Source organism: Platalea leucorodia, assembly GCF_965183815.1.
Source record: "Platalea leucorodia genome assembly, chromosome: 15".
In the NCBI taxonomy this organism is placed as follows: domain Eukaryota; kingdom Metazoa; phylum Chordata; class Aves; order Pelecaniformes; family Threskiornithidae; genus Platalea; species Platalea leucorodia.
In genome coordinates, this window is record NC_138837.1 from 12,430,645 (window position 1) to 12,448,143 (window position 17,499).

A 17,499-nucleotide genomic window follows, 5' to 3' on the forward strand; every position below is an offset into this window, starting at 1 on the left:
GGGAAAAAGCTGTTAATTTTTCACGGTGTTATGTATTTCAGTGCTCAAAACGATGATGCCAAATTAGCCATTAGAGGCCAAACCTCAGCTGACAGCAAATGTTTTCTTTTGAGGAAATCATCCTTATTGCTGGGAACCGTTTTTGTTCTCCTGTGCTAAGTGCAAGAAAGGTATGAATGTGTGTTTTTTCCTGGAGGGCAACACTAGCTGGAAAAATGCTGGTTTTAGCCAGTGGAAACAGCACAAGCAAACAACGATTGGCAGTGAAAACAGCCCTTGTATTTAGAGTAGCATAGAAAAGAAGACACAATGTAGTGCAGAGTAAATGTCCTTTTATTCAGTTCTGTACGAGGCTTTTTCTCCCTCTCGTGGGTTTGGGCAGATCGTGAAGTGCATTGGTCAGCAGCGCTGCTGGTGCACTGGGAGAAAGTAATGAAAGGTCAGCGGGTGACAGTGATGGAGTGACTGTAAGGAAAGCGAAGCGCTCTCTGGAGAAGGCAGTGACACAGCTCTAACTCCCATGTGTCCCAAAGAAACCGTCTCCATGTTTTCTCTCAAATGTCATGAGAAAACAAGAGATTTGTAGCCAATTTAAGTTCTGTTGGTTTCCAGTCCCCTGTGCCTCCTGAGGTCAGAGTTCAGTGTATTGACTGTGTCAAGAAGTCAAAATTCCCATGTTTTATACACTGTGGAGTTTCTCCTCCTTTTTGACATTGGTGCCCTTATAATGCTCTTTGTTTGTACGTCGTGGTAAGGATGGGATGTCCAGCTCCCCGCGTTTGAATGGCTGTATATTTGTACTGGTGGGTTCTCAGGATGATAATCCTACATATAAACCAGCAATACAATCAGTGGGTCTCATTATTTGAGAGACCTTGTACATTAAAAGTTAAATAACGTCAAAGTTCTTGTTCTCGCAATGGAGTAACCAGCTGCATTAGTAGATCAGGTGAAGTGAATTGATTTGAACCCATCTAGAAGGCCTCCGGGCCTTTATTTTCCCTTCGTAGATCAAGATGATTGAATAGGGTTGGAAAGGAGCCTTTCTTCTAAACAGTTTGATGTGGGACATCTTGTAGCACAGGTAGTATCATGGCAATGTTTTCCCAAATCCTGTGGAGAATCCTGCACAAAGCCCTTGTCCCGTTGTTGCAAATGCAGTTAAATCCCGCTACGTGCTTCCCGGGGAATGAAGAGTTTTGCAGTCATCCAAGATTTGCAGTGTTTGCCTGGGCAGCCGTTCATACCGGCAGCAGACCTTTGTTCCTTCAGAAGAATGTGTGATCTCTAGGCATTTTTGAAGCTTTCATTTGAGTCAGCATTATACACTGAGCTACACATACTTGGCTTCGTTGTAGAACTCGCCAGATCTGTAATTGCTCGACAGCATTTATCTGAAGACCTTTAGGCATTAAACTGTATAACTTCCTACTGGCATAAAATGAACTATATCTGTTATTCATAGTATTAATTGTACAAGATGACACCCTACACCGAAACCGTACGTCTGTGGACCCCTGTGGGACATGATACACGATTTCCTTCTTCCTCTACTCCTGCAAAGGGATTTTCAGCTAGAAGCAGCTAATGATGAAGAGGGTAAGCAACAGATGTAGGGTTTGGGCTTTTCAAGAAGACCTTGTCCCCAAAAGGTGCACGTGGTCTAAATTACTTACGCGATGTAAGAAGAAACCATTTTGTGTTACTGTAAACCCTTTCATCCCAGGATCACGCAGCGTTTCAGAAAGAGAGACAGGTAAAGCGGTATCCTGGTGAAACCTGAGAAGAGAAACAGAAAGCTTTTAAGTGAGTTTCTCAATTCGTACATTGTGTCTCTCTTTAAGAAGATGATATTTTGCAGTTATCTTGATGAGTAGCTGTATCGTGTGCCGTAAGCCCAAGGTGGGGTTTTGCTGCGCTAGGCATGGATGCTGTCATTGAATCGGGCATTTATAAGAGGCTCAGGATAAATTTTTCTCTCTCATCACCCGAAAAGGCAATAAAAATCCCTTGGTAGCAGGAAGGTTTTTATAGTGAGCTTATTTGAGAGTGTGCTAATCTGGAACAAAGTCTCCCGACAGCACAAGGTTTTTTCTTCCAGAGGGCACCGAGCACCCTCCGGTTTCCCGACGCCAGGAGGGACAGCTTCGAGGGAGAACGGCAGCGTAGGAGTTTTGGCAAAGGTGGAAAACCTAATGTTCGGGGCATGCTTCTTGTGAGTCATTCTCTTTTCTCTGGACAAGTGGATTTAGATGATTTACCTGTCTTACTTCAAGGTACACAGTCTGAGTTGATCATCCTTTTATTCAGGGAGGTGCTGGGGGAAGATGCAGGTGAAAGCCTGTTTTTCTCTCATCCCCAGTATCTTCTCCGTTCCCACCCCCCGCCTCGGCTTTTCTCTTGGTGGTTTCTGGGGGAGCTGCTCCTAGTGAGGCATTTTAGCGAAGCAGGAGAATATCATGTGTTTGAGGTGAGCCCAACCAGGTTTCTTTTCCTAACTGCCCCTTCTCATGGCTGTGGTTACGATCAGGTGGCTCCAGCCTGAAGCTGTCTTGCAGCCAGGAGGGTGGCCCAGCACCCTTTGTCCCCTGTGCACTTGTCCCTCCCTCGTGTTTGCAGCTCATGCCTGGGGAGGGAGCACATGCGGAGCCAGATGTTGAGACCGATCTGGCTGAAATGGGAGTTCCCATTTGCAGCTGGATCAGTGCTTTGCAGGCACGAGGGACTGCAGGAGCAAGGTACGTCTCCGGTGTACCGATGGCGTGGACCGCTCCGCCTCCGGCAGCCCCATCCTGGGGCAGTGTCCCTGCCTGGGGCATGGCAGCGAGCAGGGCTGTCCTGCAGAGGTGTGGGCAGACCGCTAATCTCTGCAGCTCTTGGGGTTTTAATTTGACTGTCTAATTCCATGGTCTGTAAAGAAGGGGAGATCACTGAGCTGGGTCCTGCAGGAGGAAAGGAGCTGGCGGTTGGAGAGAAGGGAGCTGGTGACAGAGGAGTCAGAGGAGGAGCACGGTTCCCTACAAACAAGGTCATGTGAATGGCTGCGTGGTGACAGGATGGAGTGATCGATGTGCAAGGAGAATAGGTCACTGGGGAGTCAGCCTGAAAGCTGAAGCCTCTCAAAATGTGTGGGACATTGTGGAAAAGAAAGTCAAAAAGACATCAAGTAAAGCCCGGCAGCTTCTCGCACACCAGCCTGCCTCGCAGCTCTGGCTAGCGTGCTTCCCTTGGCTTATTTTTGCCCGCTCCAGTCTCTGAGTAGATAAACGAGTTGGGCACTAAAAAGTTGTTCGCGCTTCCTTGGGCGCAGAGACTGGCCTGAGCCGAAGGATTGAGCCTTCGCTCCCGGGAGCAAACCCATCCCGCGGCAGGGACCGGCCCTTCCTCGCCCTGGCTGCCTTCTGCAGCCGGGCCGTTCCTCCCCGAGCGGGGCCTTCCCTGGATCAGCGGCGTTTAGTGGCATTTACTGGAGGGCTCAGATTACCCCAGTGAAAATAATCGGTTATGCAAAGTTACGCTGTTTAGATTGGGTTTCTTCTGTGTGGCCAGTGAGGTGTGAAAGTCAATCTGCTCCGCAAACCCTGAGGGCACTTTCTCTATGCTGACTTGATATGATAGCTTTGGGGTTTGGCCGTCTGGGGAAAAGCTGGCCCTGGGTTCGGTTCAAAGGGACGCAAACCACAGGTGGTTATGGTGGGACTGGGCTCGTGAGCAACACGGCGCTCCTGAATCCGGCCAGGGCTGGGCAAGCCCGGCCTGGCAAAGCAAACGGGTCCCCCGGGAGGAGGGTGCGAGGTTTGGGTCTCGCCGGGGTTGCAGAGCCCTTCGGTCGTCTCAGCCGGGAGAAGGCTGGTCAGGGCAGGCTGTGGCTTCCGACTGAATATTCTTGTTTATGGTTCTATTGGTGCACTTCACAGACTCATCATCGTGGTCCATGCAGTAAACAACAGTGTAATTAGTAAATTCTCATGGTTAGGAGAAGGACTTGCTGTAGCAGGAGTGTTTTGTGATATCCATCTTACACTTTTTTCATGATCATCTTCCTTTTCACCCTGATAGAACCCCCGATTTGGAGTTTCAATGCAGAAAAGTCCCTGTGGACCAACAGTCCCTCCTGACTCTCCCTGCCCACCGGCCGTGGTTTCCATGTCGTTCCTGCACCGAATTCCTGCCAGTCGGAGCTGGCGTGGCACCCAGCGGGGAGGCTGTGGCTGACCAGGGGGTTCAGGCTCAGACCCTGAACCAACAGGCCAGGATGGCACTGGACCCTCTGTAAGGTCACGGCAACGGCACGTGGCAGCCGCCGTAAGGGGCTTGCTGGCTGCTCGCTGATGTTTATAAGCACTGGAGGATCCCAAGGTGCTCAGCGTGAGGGACGGTCCAAGGGCTGCCGTCTTGGCCAGGTAATGCAAAACCGATGCAATGGGAGCGGTACAGAAAAGCAGCACATGAATATTTAAATCAGTGTCAATTTATGCTGTTACTGATCTGTGACTTACCGCAGTATCATTCATATTCAGCTTTAGTGCCAAAACCAATACTCAGCTGCTTTCTTACTTCTTAATGAAAAATACCTCTTTAGGGTTTCTTTGAAGTCCCCACCCCTGAAAATCCCCGCTATATTGTCATCATTGTTACTGTTAACAGCCCCTGCCAGTATCGGGAGCCTTTCCTGACAGATAGCTCTGCAGGGGCTTTGTCCGACGCTGCAATTCAGCCTTATACTATAGACAGTTTTAAATGGCTAATGACGGGCCTCCCGGGGGATTTCTGCCAAACTCTCAAAGACCTCCCAGGTTTAAAAGTGGCAGGGTGTCCTTTTCCTGGGGCCAGCCGCAGGAGGAATGCACACAGTCGGATTCTCCTACCTAAGCTGCATCAGCCTGGTTATTTTTTCAGTTGCAAAGACTCATCCATGCGTATATAGCCGGTTGCTTAGCAGGAGAGAGATAGCTGTGTCAGTAGAGGACATGGAATAAATAGAGGAAAGCGGTTAGGTGGAAAGTATCCCCGCTAGTTTGAGGTGTTATTGCATTTTAACGTTGAAAATATCCTTTTTGAAAGTCATAGAAAAATACAGAAGGCTTTGAAATATTAAGCCAGGGTCTGTGTCAGAGGTAAGACAAGATCCAGTCTTCCCCAGCGTGTAGTGATGGTGCAGGGATATTTCTGGGATACAAATAGGAACGTGAATGATGTCTAAATGAGCTGGGCTCCTCCGTGCCGTTTTCAGAGGAGAGGCAGAAAAACACTGGCGAAGCATTGAGGGTCTGTTGGAAATGGGACTCGGACGCTTATGCCGTGATTTCATGAGAGTTTTAAGTCAGCGCAGGCGGACGCCGCTGCCAGATGAAGCCGTGCCTCGCCGCTCACCTCTCCCCAACCCCGCTGCCTCCCGAAGCCCGCCTTGTCCCAGCACAAGTGCTTGTTTAACTGCAGGGTCGCTGGATCAGGGAACTGATCCCAGTTGAAACAGACCTGTCAAAACCAGATGGTTAATTTTAACCCAGCTCAGTTCCCCAGTCTGGTTCGCTCTGCAGCTGCCCAGATGTGCCTCCGGGCGGGAGGGGGGCAGGAGGACTCTGCTGTGTCAGCACGGGCTTACGCTGGCCAAAGCCCTAGCGAGCCCACAGCTGAAAGAGCTCAGGCTGGCGCTTCGACAGCCCTTGTCTGTTCAGTCCTAGCCAAATTAAGAGAATTCGGCTGGTGCCGCACAGGGTGCCAGGGGTGCTCACCGGGATGGGTGGCCCGTCCTCCGTGCCTGTCCGGTCTCTGCCCAGGAGATGAAGGCTCAGCCTGTCTCAGCCCTACCCTGTTAATATCCATTAATATTGGACCCATCTGGCAGTTCAGAATCTGTTTTGGTTCAAATTTGATCTTCAGCTTTCTAAATGAAGTGCACAGTCAGGTGGGTGCTTACTCCCGTGTAAACAGAAACCGTATCGTTCTGATCAGCTTGTAGCTGATGTGCACCTCGCCGCAGTTTTGCATCGCGGCTGAATACAGCTCACAGTTTCTGACTGTGTTTCTCAATTTATTCATAGTGAAAAGGGCTCTTCTCGGTGATTAGCAAATGAATTTCCCAGAGAATACGTAAGAATTGGTTCATTGCTTGCGCTTGTGCTACTATATGCAACTAAATCTTTCCTCCTGCTAAAGGAATCGAAAATAATATGTTCTCTCCTGTATTAAAATAATTTCTTTTTTTTTATTGAGGGGAAAACTGCCATCTCTCAAAGTGATGCTGTGCCTTTAACTGGGCTACTGTTGTACAGAGTAATTGAAGCTTCATTTAGCCTGAATGAAAAACTTGATGCATGTTGCTGAAGAGAGGAAACTGGTGGTGGATGATTTACTTGGAATGCCCTACAGCAACGAGGTTATAAATGAAGAGGGGAAACACCAAGAGCCCTGAGATCTGAACCAGAGGAAATGCAGGAAGCCTTGAAGTGACCTTATGTAAATTCCTAATGATGAGACTTAATTGAACTCATTTTTTCCAGGGGTTGTAAAGATCAAAATAACAGCACCCTTGAAATGCAAAGGTCTCTAGATAACGCATATGAATGTGTGGTTGCATACAGCCGAAAACTGCCCTGGGTTTGCGTGACCAGCCTGCCCAGCAGCTGGATACTGGACCCAGTCTTGCTCCGGGGGCCCCGACCGAGGCAGCGGGGCTGCTCGCGGTGCAAAAGCAATGCCTAGCCTCTAAATCCTGCCTTCCATCCCCGTGTCGAAGCTGCCTCCGCTTCAATGCTTATTTTAAACCCTCTGTTTCCACGCTGGGTCCCAGGCTGGCGTGCCCTGGGATGCGAACGGCTGCTTGCGAAACGAGCTCGTGTCCTCAGCCCGGCTCCGCGGGGGCGAGTGCCCCATTGCACAGACACGGAAATCCCAGTGAGGAGAAACAGAGCAGCCCTCGAGGGGTCGCCGGGCTGTGCCCTTCTCCCTGAGGTTGGTTCCCGACGTGAAATAACGTGGGCATGTCTTCAGTGTGACGGTGTCGGAAAATGATACGGAGACTGTCAAGACTGAATTCCTGCGCTGTTCCTAGAGCTTGAGATTTTTTCCTCTGCGCTTGCGTTCAGCTCTAGGATTCATTCTCCTCTTTCCTAGTAATGCATTTGTGGTAACATGAAGAAATATTGACCTGGGGAGAAAAAGCAAGTGGTCACTGCTGTGAAAAATAGTTATTACTGATTCTGGTGCCTAAATTCTCTGGGCTGGTGTTTTCCAAGGACTTGCAGAATTAGGTACCCACATGCACCGAATGTCTGTGAAACACCAGCTGCCAAAGTCTCCCGAGTTTCATTCAAAATACCGGATTAATTGATTTATTTAGATTCATAAACTGCAGCAGAGAGCAGGAGGCTCTGACCCAGTGAGAAACGGCGGATATGGCTGTGAACAGCAGGCTAATGAAGATGAAAAACCTCCCCTGTCCAGAGTAATCCAAACACAGTCTTACATATGAGTCTGTTGGCCCAAGTGCAGCTGTTTGTCTTTTCAGTAATCTGAAGCCGGAGCAGTACCCTGAGAAGCAAAGGGGACAGTGACTGTTTGTACGTAGCGGAGGTCAGCTGTGCTGCTGCCTAAACCGAACAGCTTCCCGCGGCGGAGGTGAACTCGGTGGCACGGCGGTGCCACCACGGCTCCGGGGACGTACTCCCGCGGGCACAGCCCGGCTTCCCGGCTCCGCCGGACCCAAAGAGAGCAAGAAACTCGCCGTCTTCCCTTCAGAGGGAAGCTGGAAAATCTTCTCTGTATTTAAAGTTCCCATGGCTGCAGTTTGAATTTGGCATGCAGTTGGCCACGGGGTTATCTGAGGTCATGTACTCAAATAGTTGTAGATAAAACAAGGGCCTGTTTGGATTGGAAATCTCCAGAGGGCTTTTCCTTTGCGCGCGGGTAATGATATTGCAAGAGGACATGAGCCAAAATAAAGATTCGGCTCCGTATGCAGTAGCTCAGTAAAATAAAATGAGCAATGGAAAAAAAAGAAGACAAAAAAAGAAAAAAAAAAAAAAAGACTGTTTTCATTACGTTATTTTCTGAACTTGCTGTTGAGATGGAGGAATTACAGCCAAGGAGAGGGAGTCCTGCAGCGAGGCGCCGTCCAGGACTGGGCTCGCCGCACCGCTCTTCCAGGAAACTCCCTGGAGCTGCAGAAAGCCAACGCTTTTCGGCCGCGCGTACCTGCCCGCGGGCGCAGCCGGTGCCCCCGCCGCGGCGCAGGCCCCCGCGCCGCAGAGCCAGCGGCGGGGCGCAGGGGACGCTGCCCTGTGGCTTCCCCGGCTGCAGCCCCGGCCGCCTCCGGCCTCGTAGCTCCTGCTCCTCTGCTGAAGGGATTTGTTTCCAAAAATCCCTAGCAGTTGGGGCAGTTATAAAGAGGGAGAAGTTAATGGGTTTTGGAAGTTAGAGAGGGACTAAGATTCTGTCGGGCTCTTTCACAAGCCCTTGGGCTTTTATGGGAAACTATTTACTCACCGCTTAATGGAAGACTGCAGAGCAGAGCACATTTGGACAAGAAATGTGATTCAGTACTTTTCCAAGCTGCCATTAGAGAAAAGCGTATGCTTGTAACAACAGCTCCCTTCCTTGCTCGCTGCCTGCTACAACGATCTTCATGGCTTCACAGCCTGTTGTTATGAAAGTAATTGAAATGCAGAAGCAAAATGACAAAGTTGGGAAGAAAATTAGGCCTTTGGGGGCTTTCTGTCTTCCTGTGGTGCACATGGGTGCTGTGGTGATAGATGCTGCCATAAAAGCGTCACCCAACAGGTAGCGAGAAAGTAAAGACGAGACAGGAATGAGGAGGAAAAGCCGGAGGAGAAGGTGTTCACCACACTTCACGGCATGCTGTGGCGCAGGGCTCTGGGGGAACCGAAACAGGACTTTCTCTTGGTGCCATCCTGCCCCTGGGCCTGATGAAAGCACGCAGGGGCTGCGGTGGGGTGGGTGGTATCGGCTTTGCTGGCCTGCAGGCGCCCGCTCTGTTGGGAGCCAGGGCCGCCGTGGTCGGGGAGCAGCTCCGCGGCCTGCCTGGTCCCCATTGCTCGTGCTCTCAGCTCCCGCAGGGGGCTGCAGTACGAGGAATCCGCCTGCGCGCACTCGAAATCCCTGTGGAGCACGGTTGGGCACGTCCTGCCGAGCTGCCGCGTTTCAGACGTGCGTTTCGGGTGGCATTGTGACGGGTGGCGCGTAGGCAGGGCCACCTCGGGCTCTCAGCGGGAGCGGGCTGGTCCCACATGGGGAGGGCCTCTTTGAGAAGAGAGCATGTCCCACACCGTGCAGGGTCACCCAGGCGTTTCGTGGACCTGCTGCATGTCCTTCAGGGCTTTCTCCTGAGAACGAGGAACGCACAAACCTCTTACTAATACGAGTTTCCTGTCTGTGTAGAAATCATCTGAAGACAGCTTGCAGCTTTGTCGTGATTGTTTGTTGTGTTGGGTTTAAGATTGCTTGCCGAGGAACTCCAGGCGTGGATGTTTTGTTGGTGGCTGTGGACATGAGGAACCCAACTTCCACCGAGTTTAGGGGGATTCGTCTATCCCTCTCCTCTGGGCTGCTGAGAAGAATTCAGCCTCAGTCAACGAATCTTTATCTATGCCTTCATTAGAGTTCACTCAAGGTGCTCGTTGGAGACTTCGGGAGTTTGAAAGGTTGAATTCATCGATGGATTTTTTTCTGTCCCCTGTCTGGATGGAAACGACTGATAAACGTCGGTTTCTGGCGCACATTCTGAAGCTTACGTCTTCACAATTCAGTTTCTGCTAGTATATGCTTCGAATGTATATTCACATTCTTTCTGCGAAGCCAGTTTTTTAGTAGGGAAGGAGTCATAAAAAGGTCACGTATTCACCAGGATTCATTTTTAGAAAGGGAACAAGGCTGCATGCATGTCTCCTTGGAGCACTGGCCCTGCTTTTCTCCTTATAGGGAGTATTTTAATAATGGTAACACTGTCGTTTTTCAGCTTATGGAGACGTACAACAACGTTCCCAAAAAGCCTTCGTTGCAGTCAATGCCACCAAGGGGTTTTCTCTCTCTGCGCATCCTGTGATTCTACGTTGTGTGTGTTACTACAGCCTTCCTGTATCTTGTAGACGTGGTGTTTCTTAATGTGCTTACAGTGTGCTTTTAGTACTTGTCTCGTGACAAATTGCTAATCAAATATTTTAGGTCTATAGGGTTCCATCAAAAGCACTTTGGAGCTGCTGGGTTTCTTTCTGAGCATGCATGGATGTACTGGGGAAAAACACTAAGTCCTTACTGACCAGAGAATGTTAAAGCAGGAGGGCTCGGCACTGTATAGATCCTTATGATGAGATACAGACCCATGTAAAAGTGACATTTTCTTCCTAGAAGACCTGGGTGCAAATCTTCCTTGGGTGACAGTTACAGAGGACGTTACCACCGTTCCTGCTGCGGACCGGTGGGTTGTGTGGCTGGGCTGGGTCAGGGCTGTCCGTACGGTTGCGTGCTGTCCGTACGGTTGCATGCTGTCCGCTGGAGCACAGGGCAGGATCGCCTGCCCCGGTGCCAGCTGGAAGGGGACAGAGGGTGGCTGATGTGGCAGTGCACTGGCGGGCAGTACCCTCCCAGCCAAAAGCCAGCCAGGACAAGTCAGTTTGATTATTTTAATTTTTTTTTTTTTTTTTTTTTGAATATGAACTGGCTGATTTTGTGTTGTGTTAGCACTTCGCGTCATGTGCCTGCACTGCCTTTGATCCCGGAGCAGCAGCTTTGCTGCTGGATTTGCTGTATTGTCACACTGCAGCCCGTGTCTCTCGTTTACCTCTCCTGGGCAATAATCCATTTTACAGAACCTCATCTGAGTTTAGCAGGATTGTTATTCTGGCTCAAAATAAACTCAGGACTCAATAGAAGTGCCCAGGACCTGGTTTGCAGTGCACTGGCAAAGCCAGGAGGACGAGGGAGACATTTGTCACCTGAAGGGTCTGTATGATTTAACCAAACACACACATCTGGCAGTTTTATGATGGTGACATTTTGCATTTTTTTTCCCCAGCAGTAGAGCAAAATTAATCAGAAATGCTTTGGAACGACAACTGTTTTATAGCAATCGTAGCATGCGTGCAAGAGGAGGCTTGTCATCATGGCAGCCTCGGAGCTAATTTGCTGAGACATTCAACTGCCTTTAAATCTCCACTAGAGAATTTTTGCATTTCTGGTCGTGGGTCACTTGTGCTAATTTGGCATCTCTCTTAGAGCAATTTACATTTTTCTTTCAGCACAAACACTTATCCTCTCTAATAATGAGAACGCTCCTGTGCTTGGTTTTGGGGGTGGTGGTGAAAGTAGTTCAAATCTGAAGAGAGGCAGCTGTTCTCCTTGGCTCACCAGCGTGTTCCAGGCATTTGTTGAGCCTACAGAGGAAACACATTCTTAGAGTCTGTGTCAGGAAACCAGCTTCGAAGGCAGAAAAGTCGTGTGAATTTTCAGTGTTCCTGTAAGACCTATAATTTGTTACAGCGCTGTGGGTGCTGCAGTTCATTTGTGGTGTATGCTAGTGAAGCCCTCACAGGATTTGCACTGCAACACGTTTAGCAGATTTTAATCTAACGTTACCGAGTTGAATCAGAAGTTGCATGAGAAGTGAAGGTTGGGACCTGTGGTCATTAGTGCATAGAGACGTACTCCTGACGTGAGTTGAGGCCCGTGGGTTTGAGTGTAAACTGGCCAAGAAACGAGCTTTTGTCAATGCAATACAAGTAAGACTGTTCCTAAAATAATTTAATATGAAATGCGTGAAGCAAGCCTCGGGTCCTGCCCTGTCCTGCGTGTCCCAGAGTTGGAAGAACAGTGAGGCAGTTGTCCCCGAGCTGCTCGATGCTGGTCGGCTTGAAGGAGAGGAGAGGCTGTTTACCAGTGAGATCAGAAGGGTGCTGTGTTTGTTGCAGGATACGGAGGTCCCAACGCTTTCTGGAAGAGGACAGTGGTACCTGAGAGAGACTGAAGTCCATGAGAGCTGTTGCACAAGCAAAGTGCAAAGCAGGGACCAGAGCAGAAGTGTCAGAGGAGAACTAGGCGTTACGGCCCTCAGGGCAGACGAACAGGACGAGAAACGAGGGATTTCTATTAGAAAAGGAGATGGTGGGACTGAACGAGGACAATTGAATAGTCTTTGCAGATTCCCCCTACCATGCCAGCAAGCTTTGATTTCAGGTTTAAAGCAAAAACCTTAATCGAGATCAGTCCTTCAAGCCTAGGTAACATTTTTCCAAAAGATAAAAGTGCAAACCAGCTACTTCCCAGGAGCAGGAGACCTCTGAAAGAGAGATTATTTGTGTGTTGCTTGTCCAAGCGACAATGATTAAAGGTTTCTCAGCAGGCTTGTTAGAGATTTGAGCCTCTGCTTTGAAGTTCCATCTCCAGCTGGAAACTCACAGAAACCTTTGGGCCAACAGCACTTTTTTCCTTGAAATATTTGATATCAATGCTTTGGTACAAATCTCTAATTTGTGTGCAGCTTCTGCTTTGCAACTCATCTACCTTGGCAGAAGACAGACAGCCAGTGAGAAACTGGGATTACTGGAAAAATCCACATTGTCCTGGAAAGGAACCTGGGGACCTCACAATCCTGCCTTGAGATAAACTCTCATCACAGCCAGTTTGGGAGCTGGAAGTATTTTGCATCCCTCCCCTTTCTTCTCTGTGAATATAGAATCTTTTAACTCTCCTCCATACCAGTGATGGATCGTTTGGAAATACAGAGCATAATCCTTTGTCTTTTTGGAACTAGGGAATGTTTTAAATAAAACTTTGAAAGGCAGCCTCTGCGTTTAGCCCGGCACAGGCTTGGCAGCTCGATGTCGGTGTGCAGGTGCAGATGTGCAGGTGAAGCTCCGCTGCGTGCACGCGGTGAGGCCGAGGCACGCAGGACGGCTCTGCACGCCCTCGCGTTGGTGGTTTTTTCCTCTGTGCTTGGAGCAGTCGTGTGAGTGCATCTCTCTCTTCTCAAAAACGCATTCCGAAGGAACCCAGGAGAAACGAGTGGCCTCCTGACAAGGTCTGCACCGCTCCCGTGCTCCGGTGGCCACAGGAGGGACCTGCTGGTGGTGGCTGTGGGCCATGCAGTCCAGCGCACGCCTGGACTCTGGCTTTCCCTCCTCGGTGTTGGGAGACACTAACGCCGTACATGTGCGACCCCGAAACAACACGTGCTCTCGCTGCTGCTGCTGCGGTACCTCAGCCGGGCCTGACCGGCTGGGATGGGTGCTGGATAGCTGCATCTTACTGGCAGGGCTGCTTGGTAAAGGCTTTCAGAAAGCATTTCCATGGAAGAAAGTCCCGCCTCACCATCTCTCCCCCCACCCCCAGTCACAGGCATCTTTGTGTAGCCCTTCCCCGTCGCTGTTTTCCCATGGCAAGAAGTGCCTAGTTCAGAAAGCATCAGCCCCAAGCCCTTTGATCTTTTCTTCCTCAAGAGAAAAAAGATTAAAAAGAGACAAGAAGTTAAGGATTTGTGAGGGGGAACGGAACATGAATAGCAAATTCTGCTGCGGAGGTCACCTCCCCCCGGCTTTCTTCCTGTGTGATCAGGAGGAGGGAAGGGTGCGAGCGGGTCTGTTGGGGGATCCAGGCAGGAGGGGAGAGAACTGGGGGCAGAGGAGTGGGGGCGGAGTGGCGAAGCCCTTCAAAAGGAACAATGCCCGCAAGCTCCGCATTGTTAGGCAGCCCTTTACAGAGAGTGCCTTGAATACAGGTTATAAATTCTTTGGCCATTGAGAGAGCTCTCCAAACCTGACTCCATCCTGCACTAAACCAGGCCTGAGCCCTATCAGTTGCATAGCAATGAATTCATTTACATCTCGATAGTTAATCTCCAATTCACTTGACAGTTTATCTCACCCTTGGAAGAGCGAGCAGTGCCTGCTCTATTGTGTCGAAGCCGGTCTATGATCATCAGCTAGGCTAGCACCTCTTTTTTGTGCGCACCAAAGATAAGAAGGGTGGGTGCTGAGCTTACGAAAGGCACAGTTATTACCCCAAGCCCTTGATTCTGCGGTCCTTTGACTTGACGTCCTCCCCATCTTTACCCTTCACCTTTTCAGTGTGGAAATGCCATATCCCTCCCTCGGTTACTGTCGCAGTACAACTGAAGTACTGTTTGTCTAATATGAATGGCATTAGATGAACACAATCCAGAACTATTTAGTTTGTTCTCATTTACTGAGGCCTCTTCACGCTGCACTGATTTTTATCTCTGGCTCTTTTGCACAGATCCCCCAAGGAGGAAGCACTGCTCTCGTTCCAGCGTGGCTCAGCAGAGCATCTTCCAGGGGGATGCCACGGACAGTGGCCTGCAGCTGCTTCGCAGGGGCTGCGAGAAGCCCGCGGTGTCCCGCGGGAATGGGAGAGGCATCATCCACCCAAAAGCCCAGCAGGAGGAGGCGAGCCTGCCTGTGAGCCAAGCCCTTTTGAGTAGCACTGATTTGGCCCATTGCGAATGGGGAAATAATTACAGTAATGCACATCCAAATGGGCAGTGATGTGGAGAGGAACTCATTGCTTTCGGGCCGCGTGGGCATGTGGAGGTGAGAACAGGGCCTGTTTTGGCAGATCGACCAACTTTCTGTTCGTGTCAGCAAAGTGGATCAGGAAGGGAGACCTTGGGGGGTCAGAGGACAAAGTTAAGCGTGAGAATTCCGTGATTTATTCGTATTTTTAAGTCTCCAACTTTAATTTCCTGCAGTCAGTATTTGTGTGTATTTGATGTGGTTTGGACATGATCTGTAGAAGGGCCACTCTAATTAAAATATCCCTCTTCTTTTATCTAGAGTGGCTGCAAATCTTTAACCGGTCCTTTTGTTTCCCCTAACACACAGTGCACTTATTTCTGCTCTGGTCATGAGAATTACGTCTGAAAGGTTTAGTGTGGTTAACACTAACCGGTGAAAAATAGTGAGGTAAAGTAAAAAACGATGCGATTTAAAAACTAATAATAAGTTGAGGCAGGAAAGCAGCTTCGGCTTTTGCTTTAAGTACTAAAGAATCTTTTGTTTGTCTGCAGCCAGGAGAGTCAGAAATGTTTCCTTTCCCAGTGAAAGCTCAAACTGTCACTGAGTCACAGCAGCCCGGCAGCTGAAACTGGAAGTGGAGCTCCAGCTCTCCAAAGACTGGTAATAGCCCCATGTCTTGGGGGCCTTACCTCTCCTTGGGAGGACCTGTGGCATGAAGGTCACAGGAGAAGTTCTTCAGTGAAGAGCAGCTTCAGACTGTGTGAGCAGTGTGTCTCCAACAGGAGTGTGACTGTATTTCTTGTTTGTGACCTCTAACTGAAATGGTTTTAGTATTGGAAGATCTGGCTCAGCGATGTGGCCATCACTATTGCTGATCTTCCTTCAGCATGAGACTCCAGTCCATGCTGGAGTCTGTCTGGATAGACTCCATCCATCCACATGATGCTAGCTGGGCCTGTCTTTGAGTGACTTTTCCTTCCTTTCCACATTGTTCTTAGGAAGCCAGAGAGCAGCCAGCAAACCAGCAACTTACACCGGCCTGCAATGTCTTCTGGGTGTGACACATAATGGGGTCGATATTGCGTTCTTGAGGAACACTGCTAGTAGCACTGTAATAGTAATATCATAGAATCATAGAATCGTTTAGGTTGGAAAAGACCCTTAAGATCATCGAGTCCAACCGTTAACCCAGCACTGCCAAGGCCACCACTAAACCATGGCCCTAAGCACCGCATCATCTCGGCTTTTAAATCCCTCCAGGGATGGGGACTCAGCCCCTGCCCTGGGCAGCCTGGGCCAGGGCCTGACAGCCCTTGCGGTGAAGAAGTTTTTCCTAATATCCAACCCAACCCTGCCCTGGCGCAGCTTGAGGCCGTTCCCTCTCGTCCCATCGCCTGTTCCTGGGGAGCAGAGACCGACCCCCCCGGCTCCAGCCTCCTTTCAGGCAGCTGCAGAGAGCGATGAGGGCTCCCCTCAGCCTCCTCTTCTCCAGGCTGAGCCCCCCCAGCTCCCCCAGCCGCTCCTCCCCAGCCTTGTGCTCCAGCCCCTGCCCCAGCCTCGCTGCCCTGCTCTGGCCACGCTCCAGCCCCTCCATGGCCGCCTTGGGGTGCGGGGCCCAGCGCTGAGCACAGCATTCGAGGGGCGGCCTCACCAGTGCCCAGCACAGGGGCACCATCACCTCCCTGCTCCTGCTGGCCACACTGTTCCTGATACCAGCCAGGATGCCACTGGCCCTTTCCCGCCGGGCAGCTCCCAGCCGCTCCTCCCCACGCCTGCAGCGGTGCCTGGGGTTGTTGTGCCCCAAGCACAGGACCCGGCCCTGAGCCTTGCTGCCCCTCACCCCGGGGCCTGGGCCCATCGACCCGGCCTGGCCAGGCCCCTTGCAGAGCCTCCTGCCCTCCAGCAGATCGACACTCCCACCCAACTTGGTGTCATCTGCACGCTTACTGAGGGTGCCCTCAATCCCCTTCGTCATTGATAAGGATATTAAAGCATAGGGCAAAAAGACAGATGCCTACCCCTCAGAATTTATTCTGTAGTGATAAAGATGGAGACAGAAGGGAGAGCATGAGGCGACAGCAAGCTGCAGAGGTCCTGACCCTCCTGAGATGGTGAGAATGTAAAAATACTCTGACAGTAAGAGGCAGTTGAATGTCATGATAAGATATGAATGGACCAGAAGTGGAAGTTGCCCCTCATCACTGAACGAGAAGTGATGGGTGTGAATGGGAGAGGCCAGAGAAGCAGCTGATGTTGGGTTTGGAAGTGAGAGGAGAGGCAGGGACAGGGCACAGAGGGGCGAGTGGCCACGGCGTGGGCGGGAAATGGTCGTTGCAGTAACGCTCCAGTGAATGAGTGTGGGACAAAACGGCATTTGCTGAGACTGGAGGAAAAGATGCTGCAGGAGTTGCGAGGAGGTGGTGAAAGCCTTGCAGGACCTCCTGGTCAAAGTGCTGCAGGCGGGGGCAGCTCGCTACCCTGCACCAGCTCGTGGTAAAAAAGCCACAGCCAACAGAGAGTCAGCTGTTTTCGAGAAAATGGAAATTTTGGTGGAGGTTTGGAAAGGGAAGGCGTAGTCTCAGAATGACGTACTGCAAAGGCCCCCAGCTCCTGGAGGAGCTGGGGAACCCCGTGGTGGGACTGCCAGCTAACCTGGGAGCGCACCGGCACTGCAGAGAGAGGTGCTGAGCAGCATCTTCCCACGCTTGCTGTTACCCAGTGGTAATGTGAGTAACAGCTGTAGCTCAGTCAAGGTTGAGTGATGCTTTTATCCCGTCCCTTTTCCGAGCCACAGGTCCCCCCTGCCCTCGGGACCAGGGTTGGAGTTCACTAGCAATGTCACGGGAGCCGGAGCCATCTCCTTGCAGCTGGCTTGGGAATGCCGTTCACCAGCCTCCGCCGTGCGCCCGCCTGCGCTTGGAGCAGCTTCTGCTCCCGAGGGGCGGGAGGCAAGTGGGGAAAAAGACCTATGCAGGAATGAGGTTGGGGAATTTGGGATGGGGGAGGGGAAAGG

At 50.7% G+C, this 17,499-nt stretch overlaps 1 protein-coding gene across 1 annotated transcript in view; it reads left to right on the forward strand.

Annotated features, from left to right (window-relative positions):
- The window catches only part of EXD3 (exonuclease 3'-5' domain containing 3), a gene marked incomplete at its 3' end in the record, with an annotated part of 300,929 nt that overhangs the window by 170,517 nt on the left and 112,913 nt on the right, over positions 1–17,499 (forward strand). The gene's annotated exons all lie outside the window — the stretch shown is intronic.